The sequence below is a fragment of the Lagenorhynchus albirostris genome, chromosome 4 (genome assembly GCF_949774975.1).
Source record: "Lagenorhynchus albirostris chromosome 4, mLagAlb1.1, whole genome shotgun sequence".
Taxonomy (NCBI): domain Eukaryota; kingdom Metazoa; phylum Chordata; class Mammalia; order Artiodactyla; family Delphinidae; genus Lagenorhynchus; species Lagenorhynchus albirostris.
The window spans coordinates 146944750-146962288 of NC_083098.1; the positions used below are offsets into that span (position 1 = coordinate 146944750).

The 17539-nt window shown below is 56.4% G+C and overlaps 1 protein-coding gene across 2 annotated transcripts in view; it reads left to right on the forward strand.

Moving 5' to 3' along the window:
* Positions 1-17539, forward strand: part of ZFYVE28 (zinc finger FYVE-type containing 28) — a 111472-nt gene that overhangs the window by 79650 nt on the left and 14283 nt on the right. The gene's annotated exons all lie outside the window — the stretch shown is intronic.

Consider the following 17539-nt stretch of genomic DNA (forward strand, 5'->3'; position numbering starts at 1 on the left):
GGCTTCACTGTGTGCGAAGGGAGGTGGGAGGATGGAGAGAGGAGGGGGCTCAGCCCGGAGGCTGGACAGGCCCCCGCCCGCAGCCGTGGGAGCTGTGCACAGAGGTCAGCAGGGAGGGGCCCTCTGGGTGCAGGGGCAGACGCCTTGCAGGCCTGTGCAGCCTCTGCCGCCTTCTTCCTGGAGCGGCGTGTGGCCAGCTCCTCCGGCAGCGGGCGGGGCTGGCCGGGAGCCCGTGGGGTTCAGGGCCGCTCTTGCTTCTCGAACTGAACTCCGAGGCTCCGCCGCAGCCTCTTCTGTGTGGGTTCTGTAGGCGCCCCCCAGCCCCTCGCAGCCATGAAGCTACTTTCTGGCTCCGTGAATTTGCCTGTTCTGGACGTTTCATAGACGTAGAATCCCTCGTTATGTGACCCTTTGTGTCTGGCTTCTTTCGCTGAGCATCACGTTTTCAAGGTTCACCCCCCTTCATGCAGGTGTCAGGATTTCCTTTCTATGGCTGAATGATATTCCACTGTACGGATGGACCACATTTGGTTCATCTGTCCATGGGCGGGTGTGTCGTTTCCACTTCTTGGTTATCATTGAGTAATGCTGCTGTGAACATCTATGTACAGGTTTTTGTGTGGTTGTGAGTTTCCATTCTTTGGGTGTCTCTAGGAGAGAATTAGTGCTTCACACGGTGCCCCTACGTGCTGAGGAGCTGTCACCGGCAGTTCTCATTCCCTGGTCACGTGCGAGGCTCCTGTTTCTCCACATCCTCACAAATACTTGTCATCATCTGAGATTTTTTTAAGTTCTTTTGATCTCCAGGCACATCCCACTAGAATACACAGCTGAGTGACCGCTTTCACCTCACTTGAAATCATTCTGTGTCTGAGGTCGTGCCCAAGTCTTACCCACAGCAGGTTAATTTGTTCCATTTAGCGTGAGCTGTACAGAGATTTCCATTTAGCATGAGCTGTATAGAGATTTCCATTTGCATTTAATTTAACTTTATGATTATGTGAAAAATTTGCATGGTTCCCGGCCAAATCTACAAAATAAGATATATCTAGAGAAATCTTTCTACCTTATTCTCCTCCTCTGCTAAAGTTACAGTTTTCCAATTTTTTATAATTTATCCTTCAATTTAAAAAGTAGAAGCAAGGATGCACACGGACGGACGGGCACACACACACGGACACACACACGGGCACATGTTTTCTGCTCCCATTCTTTGGCAGAGGACCTCGTCCTTCTCTGCCTTGCTTTCCTGACCTGCTAGCCTGAAGGCCTGTGGCCTGTCCATGACAGTTTCTAGAGGTGTCTCCACTGTCAGTTTCAGCCACGTGGGACCGCACTGTGTGGCTGGACCACCGTGCAGTCAGGCCCTGCCACCTGCCTCGTGGCTGTTTCCAGTCTTGCTCTTACAGACGGCGCTGTGATGAGCAGCTATTTTTTAAAAAAAATATTTATTTATTTATTTGGCTGCATCGGGTCTTAGTTGCGGGACGCGGTATCTTCCTTGCAGCACGCAGGATCTTTCGTTGCGGCGTGTGGGCTTCTCTCTAGTTGTGGCACGTGGGTCCAGAGCGTGCAGGCTCCGTAGTTGCAGCACGCGGGCTTAGTGGCCCCATGGTGTGTGGGATCTTAGCTCGCTGACCAGGGATCGAACCTGCGCCCCCTGCATTTGAAGGTGGATTCTTAACCACTGGGCCACCAGGGAAGTCCCAATGAGCAGCTCTTTGTGATGAGGCCATTTTTTAGGTTCAAGCCCAACATCATAATGTCCAGTGGAATGAATTCTTGTCCACAAACTAAGGAGCGGCTTCCTCCCTCAGGGCCTCCAGCTCAGTGGCCCAGAGTTGACTGGTAAGGGGATCATTTTCCTACGAGGCTGGTATGAAGCCATCACAAATTCTTTGACCAGATACCTGGACTTTCCAGCTTTTGACCTGCCCCCCTTTTCTTGCTGTGTCCAGGTGACAGTCAGTGAACACTTACTCTGTCTGGAGCCCCCTCCTGCTTTCCTGACGTGTCCCGCCGTGGACACTGCTTGTTCACGTCAGGCCGGCAGCTTCCCAGGCCTCCTCTGGCTTAGCACAAATGCAGAAGCTGAGCTGAGAAAAGGAAACAGCCCCCGTGGAGGCCTCTGGAGACGCTCCCATCTCCCAGGGAAGCATTTCCACAAGGTGCAGAGGGTCTGAGGGTGGCCAGGGGATCAGGGCAGCCAGGCCTTTGGGCCAGGACCGTGGACAGCGGCGCCCGGGGCCCAGCACTGCGCCAGGAGCAGCTGAGAATCAGGTCAGCAGGTGGCGCCCGTGCCCTCCGCGGGCGGCGCAGACATGGGGAGCGTCATCCCTTCGCATCGCACGTGGGTTCCTGGGTGGCTGAGCAGGGTGCGGGGGAGGCGGCCCAACCTTGCAGAGCGTGATCTAACACGAATGGAGGGGCAAAAGCAGCCTGTTGAAACAGACAGACACAGAAGCCCAGCCTCACACAGGCAGCAAGTTCACCGGAACTCGGACGGCGAGATCCCGGGCGTTGGTTGGCGTTGTTAGTATCATCTGTGCGCAGCCTCCCATGAACACAGCCAGGCTTGTGTCGGGTGCAGGTGACCCCCCGCCCCTGGCGGACGGAGAGACGGACCCCGGAGAGGCTGGCACCCGCCGTGGCTCGAAGTGCCTAGAGGGGCTGGCATCACCCTTGACCTGCCTGAGCGAGAGCCCGTCTGTCTGGTGACGTGCTTGGTCATCACCCGGCCGTGACGAGCCAACATCCTGAGCTGACCGTGAGGCCGCCTGTCCAGCAGGTCCCCCTGTGGCCCCTGCCATGCGCGGGAGTAGGAGTGACCGCGTGTGTGGCCCCGTGCGTGGGTCAGACGGGTGCAGCCTCAGACCTCTGTGCCACCTTTGAGTCGGGTGCCATGAAGGGGACGCACCAAGCCGCGACCACGAGTCTGCTTTTGGGGCCACGTTCCCCGAGGACGCCTGGAGTGTCACCTCCCACACAAGCAGCGCACAGCCTCCGGGTGGAAGGACGGGGCTGCCGGGGTACGGCGCAGGCCGGAGGTGGGTCCTGGAGCAAGGGCCCGGGCGGGAAGAGCCCTGCACGTTCCCCCAGGCCCTGTCTTCAGCTGCTGCACGCAGGCCGGTTCCAGCCGTGCTGTTGCCCGGGGTAGGGGACGTCGCCCCAGCACAGTCGTGGGCAGAATGTTTCAGAACCCAGTGTCCTTCAGATCTTTTCTTTCTTACCTTTTCCGTGCTTGAAGATTAACCTTTTTTGGGGAAAACTTAGCATTTTTAAAAGCTTCCTGTTTTTTGCCTAGACTCACCTCATCAGTCAGAACTGTCCACACTCTCGAGGCTGGCAGGAGAGCTCGCTTGTCTAGAGGACGGAAACTCGCCCCCTCTTGGGTCTTTTACTAAAGTGAGTTTCCAACCTTCTTGAAAAAATAACACTGACTCTTGCTTTTTTCTAATTACAATTGTGGTCCCCACTCATTGTAGAAACTTATGAAAACATAAAGAAGAGTAAAAGAAGGAAATAAAAACCATTCCAAATCTGGTGAGCAGTTTTGTTATTTTTTTCACTTTTATTATTTTTTTCACTGAATATTATTTAATGATCATTTATCTGCAAAATTCATTAAAACACAGTATTCGTAGGACTTAACGCTAACTTGCTGTACGTTTTCCCATTTCCGTATTTTGTCGATTAGCCTTGTGGTCCCTCTCCTTACGGTTTTGTGTCTGTCTCTGGGAATCCACCCTTAGGAGTAGAGTCGCCCCAACAAAGGCATGACCCTTGCCTTCACACTCCCTTCCTCAGCAGTAAACCGCCCCCCACCCCCCACACCCACACCCCCCCCACACCCCCACACCCCCACCCCACACCCACACCCCCACCACACCCCCACACCCCACACCCCCACCACACCCCCACCACACCCCCCACACCCCCACCCCACCCCCACACACACCCCACCCCCACACCCCACACCCCCACCACACCCCATACCCCACACCTGCCACACCCCCCACACCCCCACCACAGCCCCCACACCCCCCACACCCCCACCACACCCCACACACACCCCACACCCCCACCACACCCCACACACACCCCACCCCCACACACCCCCACACCCCACACCCCACCCCCACCCCCACACCACACCCCACCCCCACCCCCACACCACACCCCACACACCCCACACCCCCACACCAAACCCCCACACCATGCCCCCCACACCCCCACACCACACCCCCACACCACACCCCCACACCACAACCCCACACCCCACACCCACACCCACACCCCCACACCCCACACCCCACCCCCCCACCCCCACCCCCACATCCCCCCCTCCCCCGGCAGCACTGTCGGCACTGACTCACCTGGGAAGCAAGGTGGAGTTCCCTGCTTTGCTTTGTGTTTCTCTGGTGATGGTGTCCCTGAGCATTTCCTCCTGATTCTTCTGCAAATTGACCCTGCCTGTCTCTTGCCTGCTTTCCAGTTGGGTTTTCGTGTCTTCCTTGCTGCCTTGGCAATGTTCCTTCTGCCTGGTGTCTGTTGCAGGTCGCTTTCCCCAGGTTGTTATTTGCCCTTTGGTCTCATTTGTTGACGTGTCTTCAGTTATGTTCTGTGTAATCAAATTCATGAGCATTCTAGAGACTCGGGTCCTCCGCCTCTCTTTCCCTCCAGTGGGTCTGCGGTGCCAGGGTCATTCCCCTCACTGCCTCCTGGTGTCCCAGGGTCTCCTTCTTTGCCGTTAACTCTGCTCTGCCCTGGTGCGCGGTGAGAGGCCCGGGCCGGCTTGCCTTCTGAGGCTGTCTCCGGCCACTGGAGGGGGCCAGGGGGCCGGGTCCGCGGGCCATCGTGACGCATGGGCAGGCCCACCCCGGGCCCTGGCTCAGGGCTCAGGAACCGTCACCGCTTGTGCCCGCGGTGGGCTCAGCCTGCTCTGTGTTACTCAGCTCCGCGGCTGGCGGTGCCTTTGCCTCCCCACTCGGTGGGCCTCCCTGGCTGTCGTTCTGGTTAGAATGAAAGGAACCTGGAAGGGCACAGGCCTCTGAGCTTCTGCCCTTAGACTGGTGACCTGTGCCCCGACCACACGCTCCTTCCTTGCTGAGTGTGGTGGTAATGGCAAAGGGTGGACCTTGGGGACATCTCCTCGAGGGGCCTTTCCGACGCGCGGTGCTTCCTCGCCTGCCTGGGGGGTGGCAGTGGAGCGTGTGTTCCTGCAGCGCGAACGCAGCGGGAGGGGGTCCAGGGGAGGAAGGGCGCCCGTGGGCTGGCGGCCACTTGAGGAGGGCCAAGGGCCTCTTGCTAGCGCGTGCCTCCGTGCCTTGTGGCTCCTCCGCGTCTCCCCCACCCTGGCCCTTACTCACCACTGCTGTTCGGGGCTGGGACTTGCCTCAGCCTTTGCCGCTACCAGTCCTGAGCCGCCTTGCCGCCCCATCACCGGTCTCGCTGCTTCCTGGCCTCACCTCCGCTTTCTCACTCCCCACGGGTGGGGTGGCAGCTGGACAGGGTGGCCGCAGACGTTGCAGCGTCGCTTAGTCCTGGGCCGACAGCTCTGTGCTTCGCCGACTTTGCTCTTTTTCCGCCTGGCTCCGACTCCGGGGGACGCCCCGCCTTCCTGCTAGCCGCGGCCCTCCGGTGCTTCCACGCAGGCTCCACTGTGCTTTGCCGGGGTGGGGACCCCAGGGACCTGGGGATACCCTGGGTCCAGCCCTGAGCAGCTGGGGCTACAGAGAGGAGGCCACATCCTCTGTTCCTTGGAGCAGGGCTCCGGCCCCCCAAGGCCACTGCCTGCTTCCCTGCACGGAGGGGCTGCTGGGATCCTCCTGGGTCCCTGCAGGCTGCACCACGAGTGCCTGTGGGCCTCAGCCCGGCCTTGCCGCCCAGCCGGGGGGAGGCCGGATGCACCGGCACGGCTGAGCTTCCTCGAGCAGCATGTGGTGAGCGAGTCTCTGTCGCCGGGAAACGTTCCCAGAGGCCCAGGGCTGCACTTCTGACCTGCTCCGTCCGCACTTCGCTGAATCGACTTTCCCTCCAGCAGATGGAGTCAGGGGCCGGTCAGCCCCTGCCCTGTCCCAGGGCCGGTGCTGTCCACCAGCCTCCATGGCCTGGAAGGATGTGCATCCTTTTCCAGTGTACGGTCAACACCCACAACCTCTGGTGCTGGCCGTCAGGACTGTGGGGGGTCCTGGGGCGCGCGTCCTGAGCTGGCACCCCCAAGGGAAACGGGGTGTGAACCAAGGCATGGGAGTGACAGGGACAGAGCACTGCCTGGACTGACTGACTGCTCAGTGAGCCGAGACTCAGGACTGCCCCGCTGCTGGGGGCCGCTGGGGGCTCCGCAGGGGACCACCTCCGGGATGCGGGGACAGGGTGGGGCTGGATCTAACCCTAACCCCTTCCTGGTGGCTGTGTGACCCTGGGCACCAGCTCCTGCCCCACCCCCGCCCCCACCCGGTGTCGGGGTGGACACATCGCGGCTGTGTCGCCAGAGCCTCTCTGGGGCCGGGCAGTGGGCGCAAGCCGTTGTCCCGTGGCAGGTGTCCCGGCTGCCACGCGGAGCCCCGGGGTCTCCCACCCACCTCTTGCCCCAGGAAGGAAAAACGAGAATGACTGAGCGGTTTAAAAATAGAGGAGAACTTGGAATTAATGAGACGCTTGAAAAACAGATTAGGCCTAATGACTGTCATCAGATGACGGGGCTCCCGCGGGGTGAGAGAGAAGCCAGGCTGAGTACCGGCTTGGGGTCAGAGGGCAGGGCTGGGTCTGGGGGTCCTGGGAGGGGTGCTGCCCTCCTCCTAGATGGGCCTCCCCAGCGTCTGGAGTCTTTCTAACTAACTCACAGCTGGGTGTTGAGCTGCTGTGTTCTGGGCCGGGAGGACGGCTTGGCCTGGGCAGCAGCCACTGTTTTGGGCAGGAGAGGCAGGTGCAGGGGCGCTGAGCCCAGCACCCAGGACAGCTCCTGGCCCGGCTGCCCCCCAGCGTACCCGCCCCACCTCACGATCCCACCCAGTGCCGGCCTTCAAGGCCCCTGGTCCCGGAGAAGATAAACTTGACTCCTAAGACGCGGAGTGCCGGCTGGGTGCAGGGTGGCTCCTTCAGCGAGCACCTGCCCTGGCAGTGACTTCACTGAGACCTGAACAGAGGGGCCCAGGTGCCAGAGAAGCAGAGGGGGCGAGAGGAGGTAGGGGTGGGGAACCCCAGAGAGCTCTGGAGGGCAGCAGGGCAGGTGATGTGTTTCTGGGAGGAAGGTCCGGCGTCCGAGGCGGTAGCATGTAAGCACGGTGAGAACACAGTCTGGTATTTTAAAGTTGTTTTAAACAGCTTTATGGAAATATAACTGTCGTACGATGAACTGCAGCATATGAGAGTTCCGGTTCCTCCACAGCCTTGCCAGCCCTCAGCATGGTCAGGCTTCTTACCTTTAGCTGTTCCAGTGGTGTGAGTAGTGTCTCATTGCAGTTTTCATGTGCATTTCCTTAAGGACTCGTGACATTGAGCACCTTTTCATGTGTTCACCTGCCATCGGCCTATACTCGTTGGTGAAGTGTCTATTCAGATCTTTTGCTGTTTCTTTTCATTGTGTTGTGTCCTGATTGAGTTTTGAGAGTTCTTTATTTATACTGTATACAAGTCCTTTATCAGATATATAATTTGCAGATCGTTTCTCCCAGTCTATGGCTTGTCTTTTCATTCTAAGAGTATCTTTTGAAGAGGAAAATTTCCTAATTTTGAGGAAGTCCAATGTATCCATTTTTCTTTCATGGATTGTGATTTTGAAGTCATATCTAAGGGTTATTTTCATAACCTAAAGTCACAAAGATTTTTCTTCTGTTCTAAAAGTTTTATACTTTTAGGTCTATGATCCATTATGAGTTAATTTTGTATATGGTGTGAGGTATGGATCAAAGTTTTATTTTGTTTTTGCATACGGATAGCCAATTATTCCAGTATCATTTGTTGAAGACTACCCTTTCTCCACTGAATTGCCTTTGCACCTTTGTCAAAAATCAGTTGACCATATATTTCTGGATTTTCTAGTCTGTTCCATTGATCTGTTTGTCTATATGGACACCAACATCACACTGTCTTGATTATGGTAGCTTTAAAATGAGCCTTAAAGTCAGGTAGCATAAATCTACAACTTAGTTCCGTTTTTTCAAAGTTGTTTTGGCTCTTCTGGGTCCTTTGTATTTCACATGAATTTTAGAATCAGGTTGTCAATTTCTACCAAAAAAATAAAAAAAAAAAACAAGCCTGCTAGGACTTTGCTTGGAATTGTGTTTAATCTATAGATCAACTAGGGAAAAATTAACACTTTAGTAATACTGAATCTTCAAATTCATGAACACAGTATATTTCTCCATTTATTTAGGTCTTTAATTTCTTTCAGCAAAGTTTTATAGTTTGTGTTGTTGAGGTCTTGCACATCTTTTGCCAGATTTATCTCTAAATATTTTATATTTTTGATGCTGTTGTAAATGGTATTGCTTTATAATTTCAGTTTCCAGTTGTTCATTGCTATAGAGATACTTGATTCTTGTATATTGATCTTATCTCCTGCAACCTTGCTAAACTCACTTTATTAGATATGGTAGTTTTTATGAAGATTTCATCAGATTTTCTACACAGATGTTGTCATCTGTGAATAAAGCCAGTTTTATGTCTCCTTTCTAATTAGATGTCTTTTACTTCTTTTTCTTGCATTTTTGCACTGGGGAGGACCTCCAAGTACAACGTTGAACAGAAGAGTTGACACAGGACATTTTTGCCCTGTTCCTGTTCTCAGAGGGAAGGCATTGAGTATCTACCATTAAGTGTGATGTTGGCTGTAGGATGTTCATAGATGCCCTTTTTCAGGTTCAGGAAGTTCTTCTATTCCCGGTTTGCTGGACTTTTCTCAAGTACTTTTTCTGCATCTTTTGGGATTGTCGTATAGTTTTAATTTTTTAGTCTGTTAATGTGATAAATTACATTGATTGATACTCAGATGTTAAGCCATTGCATTCCTGGGATGAACCTTACTTGGTCACTAGGTATTATCCTTTTCATGTATTGTTGGCTTCAATTTGCTAAAATTTTGTTAAGGACTTTGCATCTGATTGTGAGGAATGTTGGGCAGTACTTTTCTTTCTTTGTAATGTCCTTTTAAGGTTTGGGTATCAGAGTAATGCTGAGATCCTTAAATGAGTTGGGGAACATTCCCGCTTATTCAATTTTCCAGAAGATTTTTTGTATAAGTGGTAGTATTTCTGACTTAAATATTAGTTAGAATTCATCAGTGAAGCCATCTGGGCCTGGAGTTTTCTTTATGGAAAGGCTTTTAACTACAATTTCAATTTCTTTACTAGATATAGGTGGTGGGTGTCAGCAGCTGCTTTGGGGCCCTGCCCAGCTCTGCTATACCCCCCACCCCCTTGAGCCCCGGCAACACTGTAACCTCATGAGTGAACAAAGCTGGAAGAGGCAGATGTGCCAGGGACTGGTGGACGCGTAGGACCTGCCAGGGCAGCTGTGGGATCCATGGAGGGGTCGCCATAGCAACACAGGAGGCCACCTGCTGGGGCCGCCACCCTCCCTCACACGGCACCATTGCATCAGGCCCTCCCCAGCTCTGGAGGAGGAGCTGCCCCTTGTTTCACAGACCCACCTCTGGAGGGGTGTGGCCGGCGGATGAGATGGACCTGGGAGCCGCTGGCTGTCCCTGCCTCTGGACTCCAGGGGGACCAGCCTGGGTGGCCTTCCTCCTCTGAGCACAGCCTGTGGCCTGTGACGGGGGAAGTGGCTCTGACGGAGCCCAGGTCCACCCTGCTGGCTGAGGCCATGCCATCAGTCAGTTGCCAGGCCAGGATGGCTCAGTGAAGACAGCAGGCATCAGGCAGCGTGTCTGCTGTCTGTCCTCCCTGTCTGGGGAAGCCGCAGGTTCCCAGAACTTCCACAGCCCCTCAGGGCTCTGCAGAGTGTCCCTGGTGACGAGGGGTTGGCTGCGGCTCCCTGGCTGTTCCCCACAGGTGTCGCAGGGAACGTTCCTTCTGGATCACCATAGTGATGACCAGAGACTCCAGGTGGTCACAGTGGGACGTGTGCCCACAGACCAGCCTGGGGCAGACCTCGGGCACTCCTGGACTGGGCCTGCTTGATGCCCAGCTCCTGCATGACCTTCTGGGGCTGGCCTCCTGGACCACGGTGGTGGTGGGAGCCTGTGGCCCTGAGGCCACTGCCCCACCCCCAGCCTCACAGCTGGCGCCCCCGGCCCTTTGCAGAGGCTGTGATGAGCCCCGTGTCACAGACCCAGGGCCACACAGCACGAGGCAGACTCGCGCACCCACCGTCCCACCCCCACTGTGAGTCCTTCTCCAGAGGACCGTGGGTGGTGGTTACTGTTTTCCCATTTTACAGACAAGTAAACTGAGGTTCTGGGAGGTTACATCCTCTTGCCTAGACAGCAGGGGAGTGATGCCCGAAGGCCCTCAGCCTGAGCTGTCTGACCTCTCCTAACTTCCCAGCCGCACCCTGGGAGCCCTCCCCACGGCAGGGCCTCCCCTCCCTGCCACCAGCCCAGGGCCCATCGAGGGCAGGTGCACCCAGCTAGGGCCTCATGTGCCCCCACCCCCAACCCCGTAGCAGGTGCTCACCTGCCTTCACAGACAGGGGCCTAACCTCCTTAGAGCCAGGCCCTCTTCCCGGCTCCCGGTTGGTTTTCCTGGGCGCTGGCCCTGGGGCCGGGATGGGGGCAGAAGCCCTTGCCCCTGGGGAGGGAGGCCGGTACTTCTCAGATGCTGTGATCAGCAGCTCTGTGGGGAAGTGGGCCCTGAGGCCAGAATCTGCGAGAAATGCCCCAGCCGGGTACAGGCAGGGCTACGGGGCGTGTGTGCAGTGGACAAGCAGTGCGCCAGGAAGGTGGTGGGGAGGCGGGGAGGCGGGGAGCCGTGAGGGTTCTGGTTCTGCAGGGGTAGCAGGCAGCAGAACCAGGTCGGAACTTACAGGTGGCAGGCGCCGGGTGGGGCTGCCCAAGGCTGGGGAGGCGGAGTCCTCGGGCGCTATGGGCCCCGCATGCGGCCCCCCGCTGGGGTCTTCGTGGACTTATAGACGGTAGAGTCACGCCTCTTGCCAGGCCGTGCTTCCTCCCCCAGGAAGCCCTCCCTGCTGCCTGGTGACTGTCCCCATCTGGCATAGGCACCGGTGGGATTCTGATGACACGATACTTGCTTCTGTCTCCCCAGATGGGAGCCCTGATGGGCCTGGGCAGGGCAGGAGCCTGTGGGCTCAGACAGAGGTGGGCAGGGGACAGTCTGGAGAGCACAAAGGATGCTTGTTCCCTCCAACCGGCTCATCTCACGGGACATCAGTGGTCGTGCTGCTTAACTAGAGGAAACGGGAAATGAGCTGGTTTTCAGTGTCTTGTTTACATTTAGTATTTGGAACCAAACTGCAGTCTTTGCTGTCCTTCAGTGATCTCCCTGGGGGCCCTCAGAGGTCCTGCTGACCTCGTGGAATGGGAACAGCAGCCGTGAGGGCCCCAGGGAGGGGAGGCAGGGGGGTGGACTGCACCCCGAGCGCCGCGGGATCCCACAGTGCGGATCTGTGTGTGACGGTGCCTCGTTAAAACCCTGTGTTGTTGTTTTGACTGTGGACTCAATGCTCTATTTCCTTAATCTCCAGTCTTGTGGGAATCCAGTGGGAAAGTACTGCAGCTTCCGGAGCATTTGTCTTAGGCCAGGCACGTCCGCTTTCAACGCACTGTCCCTAGTCCTTGCCACGTGGGTGTAATTATTCCCATTTTATAGAAGAAAATGATGAGGCCCGAAACCATCCCTCGAGGGACGGCGTGTGAATGAGACCCCGGTGGGCACGAGTGCGGCACGTGGAGACCGCTGCTGTTCCCGTGGTCACGGGAGCCTGAGCGTGTGTGCTCTCATGTCACACTCGTCCCCACACCCACACGTGCCCCGACGGCTGTGCAGGCGTCCACCCTTAGGGGCCTGCCCACTCTCTCTCTGTGTGCATGTCGCTGTCCTGGCCCCCACCCCGTGGCCACAGGGACTGACCAGTGAGGGCCAGGCTCCTTCCAGGGGGCCTCCCAGGGGGCTGGTGGGGGACCCCAGTGGTGCAGGCCCCTGGCTGCCCTGCCCTCCCCAGGACAGATGGCGCTGGCCCGCGGGGAGGAGATGGCTGAGGGCACGGTAAGTGGATGGTCCAGCCTGACAAGCTACAATGTTTTCCCATAACGACGGTCTCTCTTTAGCATGTAACACACCTGGGATTTCATTTAAAGTCCCTTTTGGTACTTCCCTGGCGGTCCAGTGGTTAAGACTCCGCACTTCCATGGCAGGGGGCGCAGGTTCGATCCCTGGTCAGGGAACTAAGATCCCGCAAGCCACACAGAGTGGGCACCCCCCGCCAGAAAAAACTTTTTCACTTTTAAAACATGACAGGATTCATTTTTAAAGGGATGCACAGATAATATGCAAATAAATTACATATTCTAAAAATATGAGCTCTAGCGCAACGTGTTCTAGAAATGGGTTTGAGAACCACCGTAGAACCAGGTCTGGTCACAGGTAGGCAGGACTGGAATATGTGAACTCGAGGTTGCAGCTGGTCCTCAAATGAGATGAAAGTCAGGGCTTGTCTGGGCAGAATACGTGTCGGGTCGCTCCTAGGGGTGGGGAGCCCTCGGGGTTGTCCTCGTGAGCCCTGTGGTCTCTGCTCGGAACTTTGGGGAAGATGCAGCTGTGATCTTCTGGGAGGCTGTCATCACGGGTCTGAGCGGCCCCCACCCCCTTGCCAGTTCGGGGCCCACCGGCTGAGGGGAGACCCAGGCGGGGAAGGGCCGTCTCACTCCCAGAGAACCCTGAAGGTGCCCCGTCTGTGAATTATGTCGGTGTGCCCGCTTCTTTGGACACTTCCGTCACTCGGGCCCCCTCGCTGTGGCCTCACGCTGCCCCACCAGCGCTCGGGCACCGGAGCGTCTGCTATGCGCCCGCCCTTCAGACGTGGTCGCCCTTGTTCTCACTGCGCCCACCCGCGATGATTTTCCTGCCCGTTCTGGGCCTGAGCAGCAGGGTCTGGGCCACGTCACCCCCTGGGTCGCCCGGCGGGTGAGAGATGGACTTGGGACTGGACCACAGCCTCCCCTCTGGACTGGTGTCCTGTGGTCCCATACGGGGCACTACAGACTGGGCAGCTTCAACAGCAGAGATGTATAGTCCCACAGTCCTGGGGCCCAGAGGTCAAGCTGTGGGCTGGGCTGCAGCCCTGCTGGAAGCTCTAGGGGATGGTCCTTCATCACCCCTTCCGGCTCCTGGCGTCTCCGGCTGCTCCTGGGCTCGTGGCTGCGTCACCCCAGTCTCTTCGTCGTCCTCACGCAGCAGTCTCCCTGATTCTGTCTTCTCCCCTTTCCCTTGTCACGACGCTTGTCATTGGGTTTAGGGCCACCCAGATAACTCGGGATGATCTCATGTCAAGAGCCTTAATTTACTTACATCTGCAAAGGCCTTTTTTCCAAATAAGGTCACGGTCACAGGTCGTGGGGATTTGATGTGGACATATCTTTTGGGGGAGGGGGGGCCCTCGCGAGGAGTCGTTCCGTCAGACACATTTTCTGGATGCAGCAGGAGAGGAAGAGGACGCAGAGACAGAAACCTCCAAAGCTGTGGGGTTTCAGGAGGCCCTGCGGGTTGATTTTTTCCTGAATCCGTTTAGCACTCGATCACAGGAGAAAGCCTTTATTCCCACAGACAGCCCCGCACCTAGTCTTCCTCTGTGTCTGATGAATTTGTGCCGTGTGTTCAGTGGACACAGATTGGGAGGCTCGCGGGGCGGGGGGTGGAATGTCTTTGATGCTGGGCGCAGAGCGGTGAACAGACAGACGGAAGTCGCTGCGTGGCCGGCCCCGCGTTCTCCGGAGTGAGACTGCTAGTCGGCACACGCGTGCTGCGTCAGGGAGACAAGCACCCCAGGAGCAGTAACGCAGGGTGGGGGAAGGAAATGGAGGTTCTGTTGATGGCCAAGGAAAGCGTCTCTGTTAGAGGGTGCTGGGATGGATACCAAAAGAATGGGGGCCTCTGGGGGTGTCCAGACAAATGCATTCTGGGCCTAGTAATGTCCATGCCCTATGGCCGTAGCGCGCTTGTCTTGTCTGTGACAGCAAGGGGCACGGCTGGGAGGCGCCTACAAGCATAGAGTGGGAGAGGAGGTTGACAGAGAGAGGTCCAGAGCACGCCGGGCCCCTCGAGCCTCAGGAAGGCTTTCTGGCTTTTACTCCAAGTGACCTGGGAAGCAGGGAGTGAGACGTGTCTGCAGAGGAGGGATATGGTCTGAATTTTGGTTGAGAAGGTTTTCTATCCGGGGCCTGCGGGGTCTTGGTAGGAGCTGCAGTTCCTGGGGCAGCCCCTGACAGGGTCAGGGGAGTTGTGCCTGGCGGGTTCTGGGTGCTGGACTCCCTGCCAGGGGCCGCCCCGTGTGCACACCGCACCAGGAGGGGCTCTGTAGCAGCCCTGGGGCCTGGCCTCTGAACAGCTCCCCCCTCTGGCATTCAGTCCAGGTCTGTGGTCAGAAGCGAAGCCCCAGGCTGCCTGGGCCTTCCCCACCCTCAGGCCCTGCTCAGAGGTGAACACACCCGCACCCCCAGAGTCCCCAGGCTGCCTGGACCCCCAGCAGCCCTCATCAGCCTCCTGCCTCGGCGGGGGTGGGGACAGGCCCCGGCAGATGGTGTCATGTGTGGAGACTGGGCGTCTCCCTGTGGATGTGAGCGCCCCTCTGTGTTTAGCTTGCGTGGTGGCCACTAGAGTCCTGTGTCTGCCACTGGTCAGCAGTGGGGGTGGCTCTGAGGCCAGCCCCTGTCCCCCAGCACCAGCCTGCAGTGCGCTGAGAGGGTGTCTGTCGCTGGGCAGTGTATGTGGCTGCCCCTGCCATGGGGGACCCATCACTTACTGTCCACTTGCACAGGCTCCTGTGGAGCCTCAAGCTGAGCAAGGGTGTCAGGCACAGGTGCTGGGTGGCGGCCACACTTCCTCCTGCTGCTCCACAGGACCTGGGCTCTGGTGTGGCGACCTGCACAGACTCAGGTGAGCCCCGGGGATGCCCCGAGCCTCCCAAGACAGGAGCTGTTACTGGACGTACCCGCCAGGTCAGTCTTCTCTGCACCAAAGCGGTTTCATTTTGCTTTCAGTCCTGACTCAGGGTGCCGGCCTCCACTCGGTCACTCAGTTACAACATCTGCCCCGTTGTATTAGTCAGCCATGCTGCGTAACAAATTACCACACACTTAGTGGCTTCTGACAGCAGCCGTTCATCATCTCACAGTGTCGGTGGGTCAGGTGTCTGGTGTGGCGAGATGGGTTCTCGGCTCAGAGTCTCACCGGCCAGGCGTCGGCCAGGCTGCGTTCCCGTCTAGAGCTGTTGGTGTTTCTGTTGGCCATCCCTTGATGAGAAGAGACTGAAACAGCCCCTTTGGGTTGTTTCCTGGGTCGGTGCCAGCCCTCCCAGTCCCAGTCATTTCTTGTTCTCTTGTTCCCTCTGTGGACCTGAGCCATGTGCTGTGGTCTCCTTGGGGAGAGGGGTTTATCCTTCCTCCCCCTCCCTCCCAGCCTGTGCTCACCCCAAGGGGTTGTTGCACTGGAGTAAGTTGTCTTCCTTCCAAACGCAGAGTCACTCATTAAAACCACTAGAAGAAAGACTTTGCAAGTGGCTGGAGAGTAGAGGAAGCAGGGAGATCTGGTCTGTTCACAATAAATTAGCATAGTTGCTGCCCCAAAGATATTTGTGCTGACGCCCCCTGGGCAGCCTGGGCCTGTCAGCTTTGTGCCATCACGTTTGTGTTCGTTTGTAGGGTTGCTGTAACAAAGTACTACAAACTGCGGGGTAAACCATAAAAATGGATTGTCTCAGTTCTGGAGGCCAGAAGTCCTGGATCAGGGTGTCAGCAGGGTGGTTCCTTTTGAGGCCATGAGGGAGGATCTGTCCAGGCCTCTGCCCTCTCACTTCTGATGGATACTGGCAATCCTTGGGGCCCCTTGGCTTGTAGATGCTAAGCTCTGATCTCTGCCTTTTCTTTACATGTCATTCTCCCTCTGTGTGCACCTGTGTCCAAATTTCTCATTTTTTGAAGAACACCAGTCATATTGGATTAGGACCCACCCTAATGACCTCATCTTAACTAATTACATCTGCAGTGACTCTATATCCCAATAAAGCCACGTTCTGAGGTACTGGGGGTTAGCACTTCAACATATGAATTTGGGGAGACACAGTTCGACCCATATCAGCACACACATACCTCCCTGCTAACTCCTCACCATACTAGGATGGATGGATGGATGGACAGATGGATACGTGGATGATTGGGTAGATGGTTGGATGGATGGATGGGTCGATAGATAGATGAATGGGTGGGTGGTTGGGTAGATAGATGGACAAATGGATGGATAGATGGATGGATGGATTTTGTAAGGAGGAGCTAGCAGGGCCCAAGCTGGCTCATTAGAATTGGTATGTGGCTGTGCAGATGTCCAGACTTTCCATGTCCCCACATCCAAGCATAAACCTTCCTTCTGGATTCCATCAGTCCGTCTTGCTCCTCCTTGTTTTTCTCTTACTGAGGCCTTTACAAAGGGTTTCAGAGGCTCACAGATCCATCCATGTGATGTCATAGCCAGAAACACCTTGTGATGCTATTAGTTTTTCCAAGTTGTACTATCTCTTATTTCACAGACCCCTAGAACTTCAAAATGACAAAGTCCTTTTCCTGTCAAAAGGCCATTTTTTCTACTCTGACCGTGGAATCAGATACTTCTCCATGTGTGCCTTTCAAGGGTGCCCTTTGGAAAGTTTGCCACTATGGACCGTGGCCAAAGACACAGGCTGGACAAAACCTTTGGTATTAATGTAACTTTAGAATTGCATTGTCTTTTGCTACTAGAAAATTGACACTTCCTAGTAATGCAAACCGAAGTGGAATTGTTACGGGGAATATGTGCTGCCTTCAATAAAAGAGAGTGGCAGGAAACAGAATCCAGTTGGGCATCGGTCACAGAAGGTGCCGGATTTTTCGACATCCAGGTGACCGTGCAGATTTGAAGTTGAGTGCCTGGGTAGATACGGCTGGTGACAGGAGCTCAGACTGCTTGGGGAGGCAGAGGAAGCCCTTGGCAGGTGGGCGCCCCTCACGCCTTCACCCTAGCCTCTCTCGCCCACTTTTCCTCTGCGTCTCAACTTCCGGCCATGTCTCACCCTCACTGTTCCTGCCCTCACCATAGACCTGGACCACTGGGCGCCAGCCGGCCTCTCAGCTCTGTCTTGTTAAAATGTGTGGCTCCCCCACTAGACTGGGCTGTTGGGGGCCACACACAGGGTCTGATTCATCCTTGGAACCCTCTTCCGTGCTCCCAGCCTGCTGCGTAGCAGCTGCCCATGGAGGACCAGCGCCCTTCCAAAAGGGTGGCCCTGGGCAGTGTTCCTGGGGCCCCCGGTGCCCAAACAATGCCCATCTATGTGGCCCCTAGGACTGGGCTGACCCAGCCGGGCCCCAAGCTCA